The sequence below is a fragment of the Anser cygnoides genome, chromosome 7 (assembly GCF_040182565.1).
Source record: "Anser cygnoides isolate HZ-2024a breed goose chromosome 7, Taihu_goose_T2T_genome, whole genome shotgun sequence".
NCBI classification, from domain to species: domain Eukaryota; kingdom Metazoa; phylum Chordata; class Aves; order Anseriformes; family Anatidae; genus Anser; species Anser cygnoides.
Window position 1 is genome coordinate 10,286,313 of NC_089879.1, and position 19,127 is coordinate 10,305,439.

The 19,127-nt window shown below is 39.1% G+C and overlaps 2 long non-coding RNA genes across 11 annotated transcripts in view; one reads left to right on the top strand and one right to left on the bottom strand.

The window, feature by feature from the left end:
* LOC136791318 (uncharacterized) overlaps positions 1 to 19,127 on the top strand; it is a 225,869-nt gene that overhangs the window by 47,820 nt on the left and 158,922 nt on the right. For 4 of the 10 annotated variants that reach the window (XR_010833051.1, XR_010833050.1, XR_010833045.1 and 1 more), the window contains exon 1: positions 10,600 to 10,967. The exons of 3 other annotated variants lie outside the window; for them this stretch is intronic. This is a non-coding gene — a long non-coding RNA (uncharacterized lncRNA). Of the gene's footprint in view, positions 1 to 10,599; positions 10,968 to 19,127 lie in introns of those variants that run through there. 3 more of the 10 variants (XR_010833043.1, XR_010833042.1, XR_010833044.1) reach the window with 2 other exon arrangements.
* Positions 6,746 to 9,516, bottom strand: LOC125182384 (uncharacterized). The gene is made up of 3 exons (XR_007161991.2): positions 9,354 to 9,516; positions 8,291 to 8,387; positions 6,746 to 6,881 (listed from the first exon to the last, which is right to left on the bottom strand). It is a non-coding gene; the product is annotated as an uncharacterized lncRNA (long non-coding RNA).

A 19,127-nucleotide genomic window follows, 5' to 3' on the forward strand; every position in this document is an offset into this window, starting at 1 on the left:
ATTTTTTTCATTGTTGGCACTGAAATTCAGTAAGACCCTGCACTTTCCTTTACTCTGAATCCTCTGTTGAGGATTGTGGGTTTTGTTGTTTTTTAACCTTGTGTTATGGTCTGTTCTATACCTTAAAATGAATATATAGTGGACCTTGATCTCAGCAGTGACTGTAATGTGTTTCACAGAACAAATGCTTGATAATGACTACAAAAACAAGAAATGCACCACCCACCAATACCCACTTTGATACCCTTGAGCAGAACATGTTTTTCCTGACTGTGCTGTCAAGGGCAGAACTTCCTTCTTTCAATTCCACTGTGCTAGAAGGAATCTCAAAGTTACATCTGAAATGTGAGAACATGAGGTAAAAGTGGGTGTGAGAGGTGATGAAGAAAGGGCAAATTCATTAATGTTTTAAAAACTACATCTGACTCTCCAGACCTTTGTGTGATGAATTTGTGTCTTGTGATTTTCATCCTGGCCTTTTCTTTCTCTTCAATTTACAAACTTTGATGTACTCCTTTACTGTGAAGAAGAAAAAATGTGCAAATGATTTCACTGCAGGTTTTTTAATTTCCCTGGCAGCTCTGCTCCAGTCATGCTGAGACATTCAGCTAAGACCCTGTGCCTAAGACCCTTGCTTTGAGGATGAAACTGTAGGAACAGAACTTACAGGGCAGTTGCACCTAAAGAGTGTTCCTCCTTGTCCTCCTTTTTCTTGATGATGCCTCATCCATATTTTTCCTCTCTCTCTGATCATCTTCCTTTGCCTTTCTGCCAAATCACAAAATCTGTATATTTTCTCTCTTTACTATGTTGTACAATATTGATCTACCACATTACTTCAACTCTTGCAATCATTCTTCTCATAATTAGGCATACTTTAAGTCATTAGATTAATTAGAATAACCTTGCAGTAATTAGACTTGCTGTGCAATTACCACTGGAATTACATAATCTAGTTACATGCCAGGTTTGCCTTCTGTTTCACGTTGTGGAAACACACTGTACCTAGGCACCCTCTCCTGTCACAGCTGGTGCTCCTTGTACAAGACGAGCAACACAGACAGATGAATACGGCAATTTGTTTCTAAAACTTTGTTTCCGATAGTTGCTTAATGTGTCAGTTGTAGGTACCATATTGCTATTGCCTTTGCTGTATTCCTTATTTCTTGAGTTTAAGTTCAGTCTTGCTGAAAAACTTCTTCAAAATGTCGGAACCTGGACTGTCTTCTGCCTTAGCTGTTTTGCTAGAGGAGATATAAGGCCTCATACAAAAATGGCTCCTGAAGTTGCTCACATGGCATTGATCCTCAGGCAGAAGAGCTGGGTGGAAGTGTCCAGGACAGGCATGGAGTGCCAACATTAGGCGAGGGTGCTCGTGAGAGTGCTCAAGGATAAAGCTTGAAAGTACAAGTGGTTTTATCTTCAGAACTTTCTTAATAGCAAAGTCACTTCAAAGCCAGTTTCACACAGGCAGGTGGCAAATCGGCTCTGGAGCTGTTCTTGCACATAAGAACCCAATGGTTTTTAGTTGAAAGCATGGTCCTGAAGGGCCCTGCAAAGCCAGGTTCTTGCCTATGCAGGTTTCTGCAGGGTAGAGTCAAAATTGCACTGACTGTCCAGAAGTTGTGCAACCATTGAGACCACAAGGCCATTAAAACACCTTTAAATGAATTAGAAATGTTTTATCACTGAAAATAGGCTTCCGAAGAAATAATATATCCTGTTAAAAATGTTACATGATTAATGCTCTTTGGACCTGACCCTGAAAAGTGGTATAGATGATTGAATCCCTTCTACAATGAATGATCCAGAACTATGAGAGGATGCAGAATTTCTTAGTTCACGAGTCGATTGTGCAATAGAATTATCTTTCCCAGTCAATAAGAGTGTTTGCATGATTACGAATTATTACTGGGAGTCAAGCTTGCAAAATGCGCGGACTGGGTGGGGAATGTATCATGGCAATTTCTGCCATCTTATAGTTCCTGTCGAACTCTGATTACTCAGTCTAGCATTGCATTGGATTTTAGCAGCTGTTACAAGCAACGACTGAGCTTTTCCACATCAGTATTCCCCATTCTGGCACTATGACCAGAAGAGCTAGTAAAGGCTCTATCAATAATACAAGCATGTTAAGTTGACCACCCATTTTCTAATCATCTTGGCCTCTAAACAACATTGCATTGAAATGTCTTTATCTGGCCTATGCAATATTTATGCTACAGAGCTGCACTGGGTTATAAAGAAAATAAGCTTTTTTCTATTTTTTTCTTTTTTTTTTTTTTTTTTCTTCAGAGAAATGCTGGTATTGCAAGCCTGGAGAACAACTACTATGAAGGATGCTTTCTGGAAGGGTTCAGCAACGAGCTCTCAGTAGTGCTTTTATGGTTCATATCAGAGTAGGGTTGTCAACATCTCAAAGATGTATGGCTTTAAATTTGTATTACGTTAGCTGACAATGCAACATTCTGCTGGCTGCCTGGGGTTCTGGACTAAGGGACTCCTTTTCACCCCACTTTTGCTTGTGTAATTTCTATTTAGCTTTGTATTTTGTTTAAGATGTTAGTCTCCCACACTGCTTTGGTATTATTAAGAAATTATTATTCTAAGCACAGAACTAACTTTTATTGGCAGGAAGAGCATCTTCAGGGGTTGCTATAGTAAATATGATGTTGAAATACCCTTGGCAGCAATGAAATTAGAGCACTGTTAGCATGCACAGAGTATACTCTAGTTCAGAAAATAATGCATTATTTTGGTTGATTCTGTTAATGTTCCAGCATATTTATTTTTCACCTTCATGAGCACAGTTGCTCAAATTTGCAAGAGTCAATGAGGAAACCTTTTCCCCTGTTAAGTTGAATTATGTGTAAATCCGTTGGGGAAGTGGATTGTAGCCTTTCAGGCTGGTAGAATTACATGGGTTATAGGAAACAACAGAAAGTCATTTGTGTGTTTGTGTCCATTACAGACTTGAATCTCCGTTTCCTGAAATCAGTGGTAATAACTCAGGCCTTGCTGTCCTGCGTCTCTGAAATGGTGTTAATTGTACAGAAATTTGGGAAATCCTGGACTATGCCAACTTAAATTCAGTACTGAGCTAGATTTAGTCTGGTTTTTGTCTATTTAAGCCTAGCACACTGTGGAGGGTAAAATGACTTTCTGCTTCTCCAACCTTTTATTCCTACCTCCTCCCATTTCTTCTGAGCTAGGCAGAAGAGAAGATGTAGCAAGCAAGAGCTGATGCAGGCATCTTGTTTGGTAGAAAAGCCTGTGTTCCGGTAAGGCAAGTGCCTTTTCTTGTTTGTGTAGCATGATGATTTGTTGGTAGGGTCTGCTTGGGGACTTGTGACTTGCGGATGAATGTGTTTTGGACCTCACTGAACCAGTGAGGCAAAAACAAATAAAAGGAAATGAAAAAAACAGTTGGCTGCCAAACAAATGCAAAATGAGGACTCCATGTACACTTCTGTAAATGAAAACTTTTTTGGGGGAAAAAAAAAAAAGAAAAAAGTACTTTTCATGAAAGATTTAGCAAAACAATTTTCGAAGAGCAAATTCAAAGTAAATGGAAAGTGAGTGAAGGCAATAAAGATAAATGATCATAAATTAACCCAGCCTTTTCTCTGATAAACTTTAGACAAGTGAAGTACTTTAGAGGTTTTTCTCTGTGCTTCTGTAAAGTGTTCAAGACTGACAGAATGGTAATTATTAAAACTGGAGGAGATGGGAATCAAGTGTGGCGAAAAGGGAAATAAAAGTGTTGATCTGGAAAGGAAACTGTTGGACTGAGGGGAAGTTACTATTGAATTCCTCAAGCATGGGCCTTGCTTAGTACATCCATTAATAAACTTGATACAACGTAGAAATATTTTAAATAAATTTGTTGGAGACAGTATTAATACAGAGGATTGAAATACCATGCCAGAAGAATGGGATGACCTTGAGAACTGAAGCAATAGAAATGAGATAAAAATGTGATAAAACTGAATAGAGCAAGGTACAGGGTCATGCACAGAAAAATTTACAAGCAGAATTTTTGTTACTGGTTCAGGTGGCATCAAGTGGAGATGATAGCCAGAAGGAAAATCCAGGTGTATTCAATGAATGTCATTTGACTGGGAGCCACCAATGTGTCAAAACATCTGCAAAGAAAGTTTGAGAGGATGAATCAGGCAAATGCAGAGTCTATTGTGCACAAAAAGACTGAGGACGCTTATTGTGCACTCAGAGAAAATGAAGGCTGAGAAGGGGTGTGAGAATACTCTGCTGGGGATAAACAGAAGTAATTCAAGGCATAGGAAGGCTGGAACAACAAAAACCATAGATGGATCAGGAATAAACTGACAATCGAGAATTGTCATCGTCATAGTAGTGATAGGTCAGCGTCCTGGAAGAAACGATGAGTCCAAGAAACATAATTATTAGACACAATTTATTAAATATGTGAATGCGATGATAAGGTGATCGGGCTGATGACTGTAGTAGTAAAGAATTGGACTGCATGTCGTTAGTCTTATGTGCATCCACAAGTACTTTTCCAGTAAAATTAAAGCCATCAGAATCAAAGCAAAACAAAATCTGTCCTGAGTCACCATATGCACTTAGGTTGCTTTTCCTTAAATCAGCCAGTTGGAGGTAATGATCTTATAACTCCTGCGTGGTTGTAAGATGGAGTAGTGATTATACTACAATGTATTGATTACTTTTATTCTTTCTTTCTCATTCTATCATTTTGGGAAGTGTACATATGTATTCTGCAAACAGTTTTGATGCTAAATATTGCAGCAGATCCTTGTGTCATGTCTGTCAGTGTAATTTAGTTAACTTCAGTGCAGTTTTATGAACTGAGGTCTTTGCTTTCAGGTTCTGCTGAATCATCAGGAACCACTTCTGCTACACTACTAATGTGTAAAAGAGAAAAAAAAAAAGTTTTTTAAAAAAATGTCAGGTCTACAGATTCCCTGCTCTATTCCTGAGGAATACTTATAGGACTCCGTGTTTAATAATGCCCTTTACAAAGCTGAAATCTTGCTGTTGATGTGATTGGGAGATGGATGATACCACAAGTTACCATCATGAACAGTTGTCAATGAGAGTGAAGTCATTAGCTCATGTTCATCTGCCTTATTCTCTAGACGTCTTTGAACCTACATCAATTTACACCCCGACCCCTAATCTGAGACTCGCTGCCTGTGAATAGCGTCTGATACATCCTTGATTTTCTTGTTGCCAGGGTCACATCATCACTGTCAACTTCTCTGGCAGAACTGTTGTGATTTATAGATACCGCACAAGCTTATTTGGTTTCTTAATTCAATCAGATATTTACAAAAAGCCATACAAGATATTTGCGAGCCATATCCTATCTCAAAACACAATTATATAATGTCACCGCTGTTATGATTTCCTTGTCATTTTAAACCACGTTTGCAATAAGGGGCTGATGAAAAGCTCATTGAAGTCAATGAAGGCCAATGAGTTCTACTTCAGCCTTTAACATGCTTAGTATAATGAGAAATATACTATGTTGGTCTTGGTGTTCACTGCTGCTGTTTCTCCCTTTCTATTTGTTTTTTGCTTGTTTTCCATGTAAGTTGATTCTCTAAAGCTGGGAGGATCTGCACAGAGCTCAGGTAGGAAACTGTCCCAAGACAGGTTAGCAGCTCCTGAGTACTGCTCAGTGGAAACATGGGATGCTTTCCCCTGTCCCTTTCTCCAGGCCTGGCAAGGGGGAACTTTCAGGCACTGTTTTGCCAGGCTGCATTTCGTATGGCAACAGGTTAAAGCTGACTGTCCCTTTCCTGCTTCCTGTAGTGTTAGCACTGTTTCTCATAGCTACAAAACCACCTCCAACAGCACTCGTGCTTGATTCCAGTGAAATACTTCATCTTTTGAAATAATTATTTCTGGTCAAGATCTCATGCAGTGACAAGCTACAGGGAGAAAAAAAAAAAAAATGATTTTCACTCCATGAAGAAAAAAAAAATCTATAAATTACCACTTATTTGCTCTTTAAAGTTTCCCTTGTTCTCAAACATGGAGGGCTGGTATTTTTGTATGGCTTTGAACCTACTGACTTGTTCCTTGCAATGGCCACAGATCACTTTTCAAAATAGATGGTGTCAGATTTTGTTTTCTTCTTTTTCAGCTTGTGCCTGTGAGGGACTGTGCGTGTTGATCACCACCTATTTTGTGCTGGGCTCAGGTAGAGCTCCTCAGTGCTCTGATGTAGCAGTGCTGGCTGAGTTATTGTATTATCCTCTCTCAAGTGATGAAACTCAGAATTTTGGCTTGGGCCTCTGTGTAAAATAAGAATTTCAAAGCATTTTCAAAAAAGTATGCGTCCCCAGTCTGCAGGCACTATTTGCTAGATGAAGACAGGCATCATCTTGGAGAATGGTTCCTTCGCAGACCTCCAGCTAAGTCCAGCTCTGCTTGTTTCCATACTGACTTTCAAAGCTTTCATGTGCCTCGTTTTCTCATACTATCTGCTATGGTGACTGATTTCAGGATGAGCTCATTTATTCATAGCACAGTAGGAGATAAGCAGTTTAATGGAGAATAGTAAAACCTCCCTTAACAAGGTGATAGAGCAGTGTCAGGCAGGAGGAGGTGGCTATGACCAGCTCCCCCTTCCCCTTCTGCCCATTAAAAAGGCAGGCAGGGTTTTGAGTAGGGAAGAGAAGAAATCCAGAAATCTTCAAAACGAAGAAGACTGAGAGACGTTGCTGTGTGTAAAATAATCAAAGCAAGGAGAACAGTCCCTTTGGGAGTCAATGGCAGTGGCGTGGCTCCTGCTCAGCACCACTTCTCCAGCCCGAGGATGCGAGCAGCCTGTTGTTCAGTCTCACTTTCTCAGGAAAAGGCCATGTCCTCACCTGGTGAAGAAACAGGACAATCCATTCTGCACCTTGGAAATATTTGTTTCTGTGCTAGTTTATTTTCCAAGTATTATAACGCTGCCACCTTGCCTGCCTTTCCTTCTCTTCATGTTTAGCTACTTTACTTTTCATCTCATCTCCTTTGCAGTGGAGCAAGTTTGCACATTATTTTTGATAAACTGAATTATAAAAACATGCTGTGGTGAAAAAGAATGCGTCTCTTGTTTCAGGAAATAAAATGCTTTAGCAACAAAACTGATTTGGCAGGGTTCACAGTAACCTGACGATGACTTTTGTGTTCACAGAAGACTATCTGTCAAAGCTATCTGTTTGAAAATATTTTGTTGTTGCCTTTATGACTTTTCACATTGTTGGTCATATGGTGCTATGCTCAGCCTTAGGCACCATAAAACATTTTGAAATGTATCTAAAAGCTATTGGAATGAACAGGAAAAAAAAAAAAGCACATTTGTCTATTTATTCATGAAAGGTTAGTAAAACAAGGCATGTTTTCCAGCTTCCCAAACCCATAATGTAAAAGTCCAAGAACAGAGAAATGTCTCATGATTACATGCAGTTACAGTCATGAGCAGCCTCTACAAAATTGCGTTGTTACGTGAAGCCCCTGCTAGCTACTCTCTATTGCTGCATACTGTGAATGCTACTTGATACGAGGGGATATTTTCAGAGCAAGCTTTTGCTGCCCAGCACAAGTATGAACCGGTCCATGGCCAGCTCGCTGGTGAGGAGCAGTGGAGGATCTAAGTCCTTTATGCCCAGGACTCCACAATGCAGCTGTTGTTCACCCCAGCAACTTCCAGGTGTATTTTTGTTTGGTTGGTTTTTTAAATCCGTTTGTTTATATGAGTTTGTAAACGGTTGTCATTCTGCTGCTTGGATGAGAAATTCTGCAGAAGTGTAGGTCAGGAATACTATTGATGCAGTCTTCTTTTTATTTTTTTAATTTTTTTTTTCCCCTTGGACACATCATAGAACCATAGAACAGCTTGGGTTGGAAAGGACCTCAAAGACCATCTTTTTCCAACCCCCCTGCCATGGGCAGGGACACCTCCCACTAGATTGGGTTTCCCAGGCCCTCATCCAACCTGGTCTTGAACCCCTCCAGGGATGGGGCATCCACAGCTTCTCTGGTCATATTAGACACAGACAAAAGCAGACAGTTCCCTTGTTCCAAAATCCCCTTTTTGCCACGTTCTTTTTGCCATCTCAGAGTAACGTTTGTCACTCCTTCTTTAGTCTGTAACTAATATTCTACCACATATCGCGTAGCCCTAAATTTGTATGCAACATCCCAAGCCCACAGACATTTATAGAGCATGAGATTCACATATTCTTCCCCCAATTTGTTTCAACATGTCATTACTTTTGAATGTAAGACATCTCACCTGGTAACCAGTAATATTTCTCATCACGTTATTAGCCCTGAGCTATTACAGTATTTGTAGATTGAAGCTTATTGCTGTAGAAGAACCGGGAGAAGATCTAAAAGGAAAGAGACTGAGTTGTCAAAGAAAATCTTTTGACTCTATTAGATGGCAAGGAAAAATATGCAGATGGGCCAGAGCTGTCAATTTACGTAGGCAACAGTTTGTGGAGATCTCTGACAAAAACATGGCTGTGTGTTACCAGTAAATTTTTGACATCTAGTCTTAGTAAAATTCCCATCAGATGTGAAGTATTACTTCACAGGTTGAAGGTGTCAGCTTGACTTTCAAAACTGCAAAAGTGAATCTGGACAAGACCACAAAAAATTGGGAAGGAGGAGAGACAGTCTTGGGAATGAAGGTTCATGGTCACAGAGAATCTGTAATAGCTCTTTCTATTTCTATTATCCTGACTTGTCTACCCTTCCTTTATTTTATTTTGTTTTGAGTCAGGTAGGTACAAAAAAAGATTATTTCTTGCTTCTGACCTGTTTTTGTTTTTGTTTTTCTTTCTGGGGTGAGGAGGATGACAGGTACAGGGCCACCTCAAAACAACACAAGAAAAAAAAGTACAGCTCAATTTCACTTGCTGCAAATCTAAAAACTATGATTGTTAAATAAAAATGTGAATTATTTTGCTCCATTAAACAAGGAAGTATCAAACCAAAAATCATACAGATGATTCCTATTCATTTTATATTTACTATTCTCAGTTTCCTTTGGGATGCTGCTGTTTTTGTATGAAATAAGATTTTTTAATTTTTTTTTTTTTTTTAAGGAAAAGATACAGGTTCTCAAACTTGTGTTTAGTATTTTAAGCATTTGTACCATTTTCCTCACTCTCAGTATGTCAACAAAAGGCAGAGAAACTGATCACTGAGAAACGCTACTCTGCTTTGTCAAATGTAATATACATGAGGAAATGAAAAGGACTTCTAAATTGTCCCCAAAGGTCACTGCATCGTGGCACTGAGGTGAACCACTGAAATAACACTGGTGAAAGGAGACGGATACATTTACTCACAGATCAAAGACACATCCATTAGCTATGGGTGGCAGAAAAGCTTGACTGTCCTTGAGGCGTGTGAGGTTTTCTGAATTGTTTGTGATGCACTTCGAAACATCACAGCCAGATCTGAAGGCACTGACTCACAGCCAGGGAGAAAGGCATGTGCTGACCCCAGACGTTCCCATTTTCCCCCGCTTACGTCTGTGCATCTGTGCCTGACCTGGAAGGTGCATTTGTGCTAAGGTCAGCTCCTTGTTGGCTTTATCTACAAGGTGCAAGAAGATGGCAGCTAAGTGGATTGTTTTCCCTCAGTACGTGGAGTAGATGAAGGCTTGTACATGGAAGGCATGAGTCTGCCATGTCCAAGCTTTGCTGTATTAGCGCAGCTACAGTGGTGTAAATCATATATGGGAAAGACTGTGTTTTCCTTTTGATAAATGTTGAGCAAATTCCAAAACCAGACAGGAAAATCGCTCAAGGAGTTTCCCTGATTATTTATTAAGAAGTTGCTCTTCTCTTTTGAGCTGCCTGCTTCACCTTGGTCCTAAAGTATCACAGTCAGGACAAAATGCTGTAAAAGACTTGCATGGACCTTTACCAAAGGCAGAGACACCTGGATAGCAGAAACAGGGTCACAGTGACTGATCAAACTGAGAAGAGTTCAGTGCCTGGTTTGGTTACTGCAGGGGGATTCAGGGCTTTGAGGTCATGAAGTCTCTGGTAGTGCTATTTCTTTTATAAAGTCACTCCAAAGGTTTCATTTTAGATCATGCCTAAGGCACTCTTCAGTATTTCTGCAGCAAGCAAACTAGAAGCTGAGTGAAGGTTTCCCAGTGAATATATTTTCTTTAATCCTGTACTTATCAATTTCTTATGCTATCTCCAAATGTTCCCAAGTACCTTCGGCCTGTGAGAAGTCCAGTGAAATATGGATGTATGTATGGATTCATCTCCTACTTCTGTTTTCCTTTCCAGTGACTGTTCAGTATGTTTAGCCATGAGAACTACTTATCATGCTTGGCTTTAAGGTGGTTTTTTTTTTTTTGTTTGTTTTTTTGTGTTTGTTTGTTTTTATATATATAAATATATATTATCCCTACACTCTTATATTTCTCCATCTGCCAGAATACCAACTCCTTAGAAGCCCAACCTTTGCCCTGTCATCTCTGCAGTAACAGGCAGATTTTTCTGGAGGAAAACAATTGTATAAGCTAGAGGTCTTGTGTTTCTGCTTTATAGTTGTGGAATCTTAGATTCCTGGACGTAATATTCCCTCAAGGCTACAACTATCTTCTGCCCTCATACCAACATCTTCAGTTTCATTTTCCCCGTGTAAGCATCTTTTCCTGAGAGAACTACTAGTGTGGGACTGCTCCACTGCCTACTTGTCCTACAAGGGATGCTGCATCCCCACAGCCAAGTGGACCAAACGTGCTGGCTTGCAGATGTTTTCTGTCCACCACAATGGCTTCTCAGTTTTGTGTAATTCCTGATTTATTTATTTTTTTTCTGTTATACTTTAAAACCCCTGGAGCATCACTGAAGATTATTGAGAAAAGGGATTTTAATTTGAAGCACATAGAAGCACTTTTCTCTGCACACAGCATTTATGGGAAGAGAAGTGGCAATGTGAGTACTCTAAAAAGCCTAGTAAGTTTGGATGGTTTCAACAATTGCAGTGATTTTAGATATGGTAAATGCACCTTATAAATGAGAGATTAAAAAGCTCAAGGTCTTTGTGTTATTTGGAAAGAAATTATGAGGTGAGTAACAATCTCTAAAATACCTATGTGAAGAGAAGATGTATGATAGAAACAGGTAAGGATGTAAGATAATTTAGTGGCTGGAATCTGAAGATAGGCTTAATCTAGAAATAAAGTGCAAATGGTTGCTAGGACAATTTATGAATAAGTACAATTAGTTTTTCATCGCTTCAAGACCTCAAAAAAAGGATAAGAGGTCCTTTTGAAAAGTCAGGTGAATCAGAAATGATGGTTTTCCCTTGGAAGAATGGTCAAGTCAATTTAAGGTAATAGTATTCTCTATCATTACAGCTTGTGCCCTGTTCCTCCACTCTTTTTTTCTTTCTTGAAAATAAGAATGTCTGGCTGAGACTTTCCATATTGGATTTAGCGCTGGAAGGGAATTTTGAACTGCTATATTAATCTCCATGGGTAGCAGGACAAAGCTGCGCAATGGCTTTGTGATATGTCCTCATCGCTGTAACACTTCAAAAAGAACAACTTCCATTGTGGCATGACACACAGTGATCATACCACTACATTGAAACATGACGATGCATTAGAGCTATTGAATTTACTTAAGTACACAACAGTGATCCTTAAAACATATGACCTGACCCACATCAAAACTGGGACATTTTTTCTATGTTTTCTATGTGAGTCTAGAGTTACTTGAACAGTAAACTCTTCAGGGCAGGAATAATTTTGTTCTATTTTTTTAGAAACAAGCACATACCAAATGTCTATCAGTTCCAGTGTAACATAGATCATTTAAGTCTTCCTGTAATCAATCTTAAAAGTCATGAGAGTGCTCCCAGGATTAAAAGCATTAGACAGAAATATATTGTATATATTTTTCAACCAATATATTAGTTGAAAATATCCACATTGCAAAAATATTCTTTTTTAAATTATACAAGGTACTTTGCCAAGTAAGCAAGCATTAACAGTTTCATAGTAAGAATATGATCTGTCACAATATTTTCTTCTCTGGAAGAGAGAGGGGCTTCTCAGTAATAATGAATGATCCTGTGCATCCCGTAATACTGACTAATAGCTGAGAGCACAGCCACATCCAGAAAGTAGAGCCACGTGATTAATGCAAGGCAGGTAACAGAGCAAGCTTCAAGGCATGCAAGTCCAGAGAACTAGAAACTTAAAGGACCTAAAAGTCATTCTAAAATATAATTAACATATAGAAACATGAAATTTATCACAATATCACAAAAAGAGAAATATTTCAGAGTAGATTTTTAAAGGATTTGTTAGGGTTTTAGCATTACATCTGCAAAAGTGTTCCAGCTTGATTGCACTCAGATGTGATAACACTGAAAAACCAGTTAAATGATGCAGATAGTGGCTGAATACTGTCATTTCCTTTCTGATTAAGGACTGCTCCTTAAATAGTACCTTACTAAAAATAAAACCAAAACAAAGCAAAAACAGCGGTAAAAACAAGAAAATCCTAGTGATCTTATTAGTTCTTGGCCGTGAATTTATTAAAATGGTAATGCTGTGTCCTCAGCTAGGCTGGAATTAGCTTTGTCATCTTCAATTTCCTTTTGCTTAGAAAGAAACGAAAAGTCAGTGAGTTTTGCCATGATAACTTTTTGTTTATTTACTGTTATTATTACCAGCTTGCAGTGGGTACGGGCTAGCTGGTAACTGCTGAAAACTTTTGCAGCAACTGAATAGAGTCCGTGCATTTTTATGGTGCATTGGTTCACTGCAGGTATTAGAAGCTACAACCAGTTTGTATTTACATTAGTAAACTGGATTAAGAGCTATGATTCTTGATACCTGTTGGATTTTGCTATGGCATCTGACAAGGTTAACATCTTCAGCTCTAAGGCTGAATAAGGGAGCTAGTAGCGTGGGTCTATGTAGCTAAAGGCTAAATACAGTTGTGGCTTAAAATCAGAACAGATCATGAATAACAGTCACAAGACCCAGTATATCTGGTGTTGGCAAATTCATTATTTTGCAGCACTATGGCAGTTGCTACCATGTCAGGTGCTGTTTCTAGATTTATCTGTAATGTTGAAATGATGATTTAATCCACCTTGCCTTTTCTTTTCTTTCCTTTTTTTTTTTTAATGAAAAATTTTCCTTGTTCAAGATCTGACTTTGAATTCTTATAGCTGTTAATATAAAGATCTTCCTTCCTCAGCTGGGTCTACTGCTATACAAATTAATATAATTGACAACAATCTGTCATTTTTTATGATAACTTTTGAATTATACATAAAAGTGAACTTCTTTTGGTGAAGAAGGCAAAAATCAATATTTTATGAGCAAAATTCTTCACTGAGGTAAATATAGCCATTGGCTGTAATTGATTTTGTCCTTGCGTGTTTGATTCCTTCCACAATTCCTCTCAATTCAACTCAGTTTTTTAGTACTTGAATCTTGATCAGCAAATTCCTCTGACTTCATTCAAATTGAGTTGACTCAGACTTTCAGAGTATTTTTTTTTTTAAGATTTGTATTTTATTTTGGATCTTTTGGAACTGAATGCTTTGTTTTATGCTTCCTAGTATACCACTTATAAGAGAAAGGGGGAAAAAAAGGAACAAAAAGGCTGTGATTCATCGGGGGTTCTTTAAATGCATTCCCCTCTCTCTTCATCATCTGAAAAAAAAAGAAAAGAAAACTTGGCTAAATCAGTTCTTTTATCCAAAACATTTCTTTTGATTTTTGATTGAACTGTGTTTTTCTCTAAGAAACAGTTACAGTGTTCCAAATCAGTTCTTTGTTATTATGCTGTGGACTTTGATTTCAAGATGTAGGTTTAGATCCTCACTTTTTACAATCTCAAATATAAATCCCATACCTGATACTGGTTATTTTTCATCCTTTAACCTGATGTATGCTTTTAAGTGATGAGATAACATTTTCCTGATGCATCCACTGTTCAGACTAGCATGGAGAACATGAACATGACGTACCCTGAGTTAGTACCCATTTTATAAGTGCCATTACTGTCATCCAGCTACTATTTCTGTATTAAGTGGCTTCTGTTCTGAAATACTCCATTCATCTGTGTTAGAAAAATAACAGTGGGCAAGAAACTTAACAGAATCATTTTCAACAAAATATATATAAATAGCCAGACATATTAGGTCAGGATGGTAATGATAAAATTAGCACATATCTTGAATAAACATGAGAGATGATTTCAGTATGTGGCAGATTGGTCCCTTTTTAGTTAACTTTGGGGGAGGAATTTTCAAAATTTTTCCAAAACCTTTCCCTAGCCCATCTCTCTTTCTCCTCTTCTTTCTGTTACACAAACCAAATTGCTTTGGAAGATTTTTTTTTTCTTGGCACACTTTTCTTTCTGTATCTGAATAAGATTATTCTTCACTAAAAATTCAGCCTCTCACTCCCCCATCCTCATAATATAGGGAAAATGGTATCACAATCTGTTTCTAAGGAGAACATACAACACAAGTCATTCTGATAACTTCACGGGAGTGAATAAGGGGAATGGATTTAAATGGAATTTCATTTGATAGTTTGTGAAGCTGGCAGCGTAGACAGAGCTGTGTCTTGGTGCACAACTGTGATCCTGAAACATTCAGGTGAATGCTGTGAGGCAAAGGAAAGCAGTTATTAATGTTTGTCTTAAGTATTGGGTTTGGTTCTGGTTTACCTGTTTACAAGTGGGGAGCAGGACAGTACAGACCACAGTAGAAATAATTACTTTTTTGAAAGGGTGGCTGCTTACACTGCAGTCTTGTCTTCAGTACTTCATGCAGAAATAAATGAAGGAGTGAATATTGCTGACTGCCGATGATTCTAGTGACCCACTCTGTCTTACTTAACTACCAATTATTGTATTAAAATGTGCATCAGAAATTTTACTGTCGGGCTCTAATCTTTGCCCTCCTGAAGCTTAATGTGCAGTGTTATTAGAGAGCATCTTACCTTAACCAGCATTAGAAAAACATCAGAAAACAACAAAATGACACAGATGCAGAAAACAATATGGTAGCTATAAAAGTAGTTATTAAGAATCCAACTCCTATTGATAGGAAAAGAAGTCTGAAACAGTCTACTTACGACGTAGTCTACATTGTTAGGTTTGTTACAGATAAAGCAAGTACAAAAGCATGCTAGCATAACATGGACATAGTGAGCATGTGTTCACTTGTGCTCAGAATTATCCTGGCCCAGTAATTTATTTTCATCTGCTAGTATTGGGAGCTGTCACTGTTGTACGTCTAGCCTGAAAGTTTGGTCTTGCCCTCCTTCCCATCTTTCTGTGAGATCTCACTCAGTTACCAGTTTGTTACTGCTAGAGATATATGAGAAAGCTAAAAGTAGCAGCCAGTCATCCCAGGCAGGGTGACATGACAGAACTTCCTTTGGAAATACTTGCTGTGTTCAGGTGAAGATTCCCAGGTGGTCTTGGGCTATCCACTGACTTCTGAATTACCAAACCCAAGAATGAAATGCTTTGTCCATTGGAGCAGTAGTATAGCTTGTCTGTGGAACTTGCTTCCAGATTGTTTCTATATTGACCAGTAAGCAGAAATATTAATTTTAGGGTCTAGAACTGTCATTATTTGCCCCCTCCCTCATTCAGTGCAAATAAAAGTAGTAAGAGTGTCCTTGTACTACCAAGCCTATCTGAATTTTATTTTGGCTGATTAACTAAAAAAGAAGCTAATTAATTTTTTTCTTCTGATCCTTGATCTCATTGTATGCATTGATTTCAAAGCTGGTTTTGATTAATGAAGAATTCAGTGCCAGCAAAATCCTGCCAGAAGCCAACTATGTCCTACAATTTATCACAGGTCCTAGTTCCCATTTCAAGCTGTGGTGGTATGGTGTGACTGAAAAATCACAGGCCTGGTGTAGAGCAATCTGTAAAGCAATCACAGAACTATTAATGGTTAACCCTGGGATTTCAGAGTTGATAAGGCAAATCCCAGGTGACTGGGAAAGGATGACCACAGTGCATTCCATAGAGGTAGAGTAGCAGGGGAATAAATAATTCCGTGTAATTTTAATCTTTAGATAAGTTATGAAATAAATTATTAAGGAAGCAATACATAAAAAGCGTGAACATAAGAACAGACAGCATACAGGATGAATAACAGCTAACTTGATTTGTGAAGAACAAGTCATGTTGTCCAATCTATTTCATTTTATGGGCCATATGTTTTACTAGGTCAAAGCTGGCATCCTAAAACTGGCCATCAGGCACCAGCTCTTCTGTGAGAGGAAAGATGTTGGGTGGAGCCAAGATTTGACAAAAGTGGAGACATGTTTGAGGCTGAGAAGAGAGCAGTGTGGGGACAGGCTGCCCTAGGAAGAGAGGTGGATCCTTGAGGGGTAGAAAAAAAAAAAAAAAACAAGGAAATGCTAAGGGGAGGGCTGCAATAAGACCATAGAGGCTGTGAGATGAGCAGTTTAGGGCTCTGGTTGGGATGGGGACGCTCTGTGACAGCAGGAACAGTGTTTCAGAAGCATGACATATCCTGGAATCCAAAAGATTGTGTTCTCTAATGCTGTAGCAGCACTCTAGCTTGGGACTGAAACATTTGCTGCTTCCTTTGCTGTATGTTCTTTTTCCTTTGCCAAGCCTTAGCAGGATGATGAAACTATTGCAGCCTTGAGTAAGACAGTTTCAAGCATTATCATTGTATAATATTTCTTGGACAGCCAAGGGAGACAGTGTTCTTGTTTGTTTGTTTGTTTGTTTTACCTTTTCATTATATAGCTCTTATCTGTTCTAAAGATAATGAAAAAATCTTAAATTGTTTTTCCACTGGAAGATGTTTTCCTTGAGCAGAAGCAAACAATCATTTGTTTTCGAAATTGTTTCCTGCCCTGTGAAATACTGCCTTTTTAATGCAAGAATTTATGGAAAACATTAAGAAAAAGTCTTGTCACCTCTTGGTTATGAATTATCATTTCACAGTCAGTCCCTCAGAGGTGTTACTGAAGAGGTAAATACAAAGTTCATGTCTTCACAGAAGTCAGTATGTGAGCACAGTATTCTACATGGGGCTGCCCATTTGCAAGAAATAACTGACTGGAAGCGGACACAAATTCTACAGCCTCCAGAAGGAAGAAATCTGTCTTTGAGCTTTCTCTTAACAGACTTCTAGGCCCTTTGAGAGTAGTAAACAGTAAAACTAAGCTTGTAATGTGCAAAACCGGGCTGAGAGAGTGGCATTGGACAGACTTTGGTTGCAATGTCTCTTAGAGTTTCAAATACTCCAGAGTTTCTGAAGAATCCGAGGTAGTCAGTCCTCGCTAACTGCTGCCAGCCCAGTTTTTCCCAAATGTCATGCCCCAGATACTTTCTATAAGAACATAATCCCATTTTTAATGATTCTCTTGGTTAGCCATTCCAAGGAGGAAGACAGCACATCAAACAGAATCATAACATATCCTGTGTTGGGAGGGACCCACAAGGATCATTGAGTGCAACTCCTGGCTCCACACAGAACCACCCAAAAATCAGACCCTGTGTCTGAGAGCGTTGTCCAAACACTCCTTGACCTCTGTCAGGCTCGGTGCCACGACCACTGCCCTGGGGAGTCTGTCCCAGTGCCCGACCACCTCTGGGTGCAGAACCTTTCCCTAACCCCCACCCTGACCCTCCCCTGTCCCAGCTCCATGCCGTTCCCTCGGGTCCTGTCGCTGTCCCCAGAGAGCAGAGCTCAGCACCTGCCCCTCCGCTCCCCTCGTGAGGGAGCTGCAGGCCGCCATGAGGCCTCCCCTCGGCCTGCTCTTCTCTGGGCTGAACAAACCAGGGGACCTCGGCTGCTCCTCATAGACCTTGCCCTCTAGGCCCTCCACCATTTTCGTAGCCTGCCTTTGGGCACTCCCTGATAGTTTTACCTTAGTGGAGTATTCAAGGTGAGGTTACTCCATGCTAGTTTTTTTTTTTTTTTTTTTTTTTCTCTCCAAGTTCCAATTGCTTAGTTTCCAGGAAAAGGTTACTTCTTCTTTTTTTTTTTTTTTTCCCCCTTCTTTAACAGAAAAGTAAACCAAGATGAATCTTGCAAGAATAGCGTTTCCCAAAGAACACAGTGTTAATGACATAAAATACGATAACACAATTATACTGAAAATCTGTAGTGAGTCAGAGTTCTGTTGTGGTGTTCCCTCAATTAGTATCCATGTGTTTTATAGTTCTGCTGGATGATATCCCATGGGAGATAAAATAAATATCCTATTTCTTAAAGCTTTATGAAGCACGGCAGGAATTTCTGAAACCACAGTCACGTTTTAGAGAAATAACCTCATTCTCTTTCTGTCATCTCTCTGATAGTCCTATAATCAACATACAGATCTATCTCCCTGGAGGAATGCTAGCACACGTAAATGCTTTAGACAACAGTTGAAACTCTCTTTTCTGAGGACTCTGTTACAAGCCTTCAGACAGTGAGTCTGATGGATGTAATGCAAGTAAACACCTATCTACTGTCAAATAGATTTTGAGAAGTTTGCTACCCCAAGAAGCTATCTTAGTATAAATAGAGGTTCATCCAGATTATGGTTGAGGTCCCTGTAGATGCATAAGGGAGGCAATCCTTCCTTACATGGTTACTTCTTTAAAATTGGTTGGAATCCCCAAGACATACTGCAAATATAAAAGAGAATAGGAGAGACAAAGAAGGAAATGAGGTAGAAAATCCTGGCCTAACTTGTGGTTTTAGGTGCCAGGGCTTCTGTGCAGCCAGACAATATGTTCCAAGGGTTGTCGTGTATTTGTACAAGTCTTGCAAGCTGAATGTCTTAAGATGACAATCCACCTTCCTTCTGTCTTATCTCTGTCTTACAGTCTTCTTGCTCTTTGGTGTATTATTTCTTGTAAGAAGTCTTTTCATCCAGGAATCTGAGTCTGATGTCATAGCATTATTCTCTTTTGGAATTCTTTCCTTTCTTCACCATCTTTGTGTATCAGTATAGACTGGCTTTTAGTCAGAAGGGCAAAGTGCGGGATGCAAGGCACCAGGTTTTAGGGTCTAGGCTTTTACAAAAGTTAATATAAAATCTGTTTCATTCTAGTATAGGGTACTCA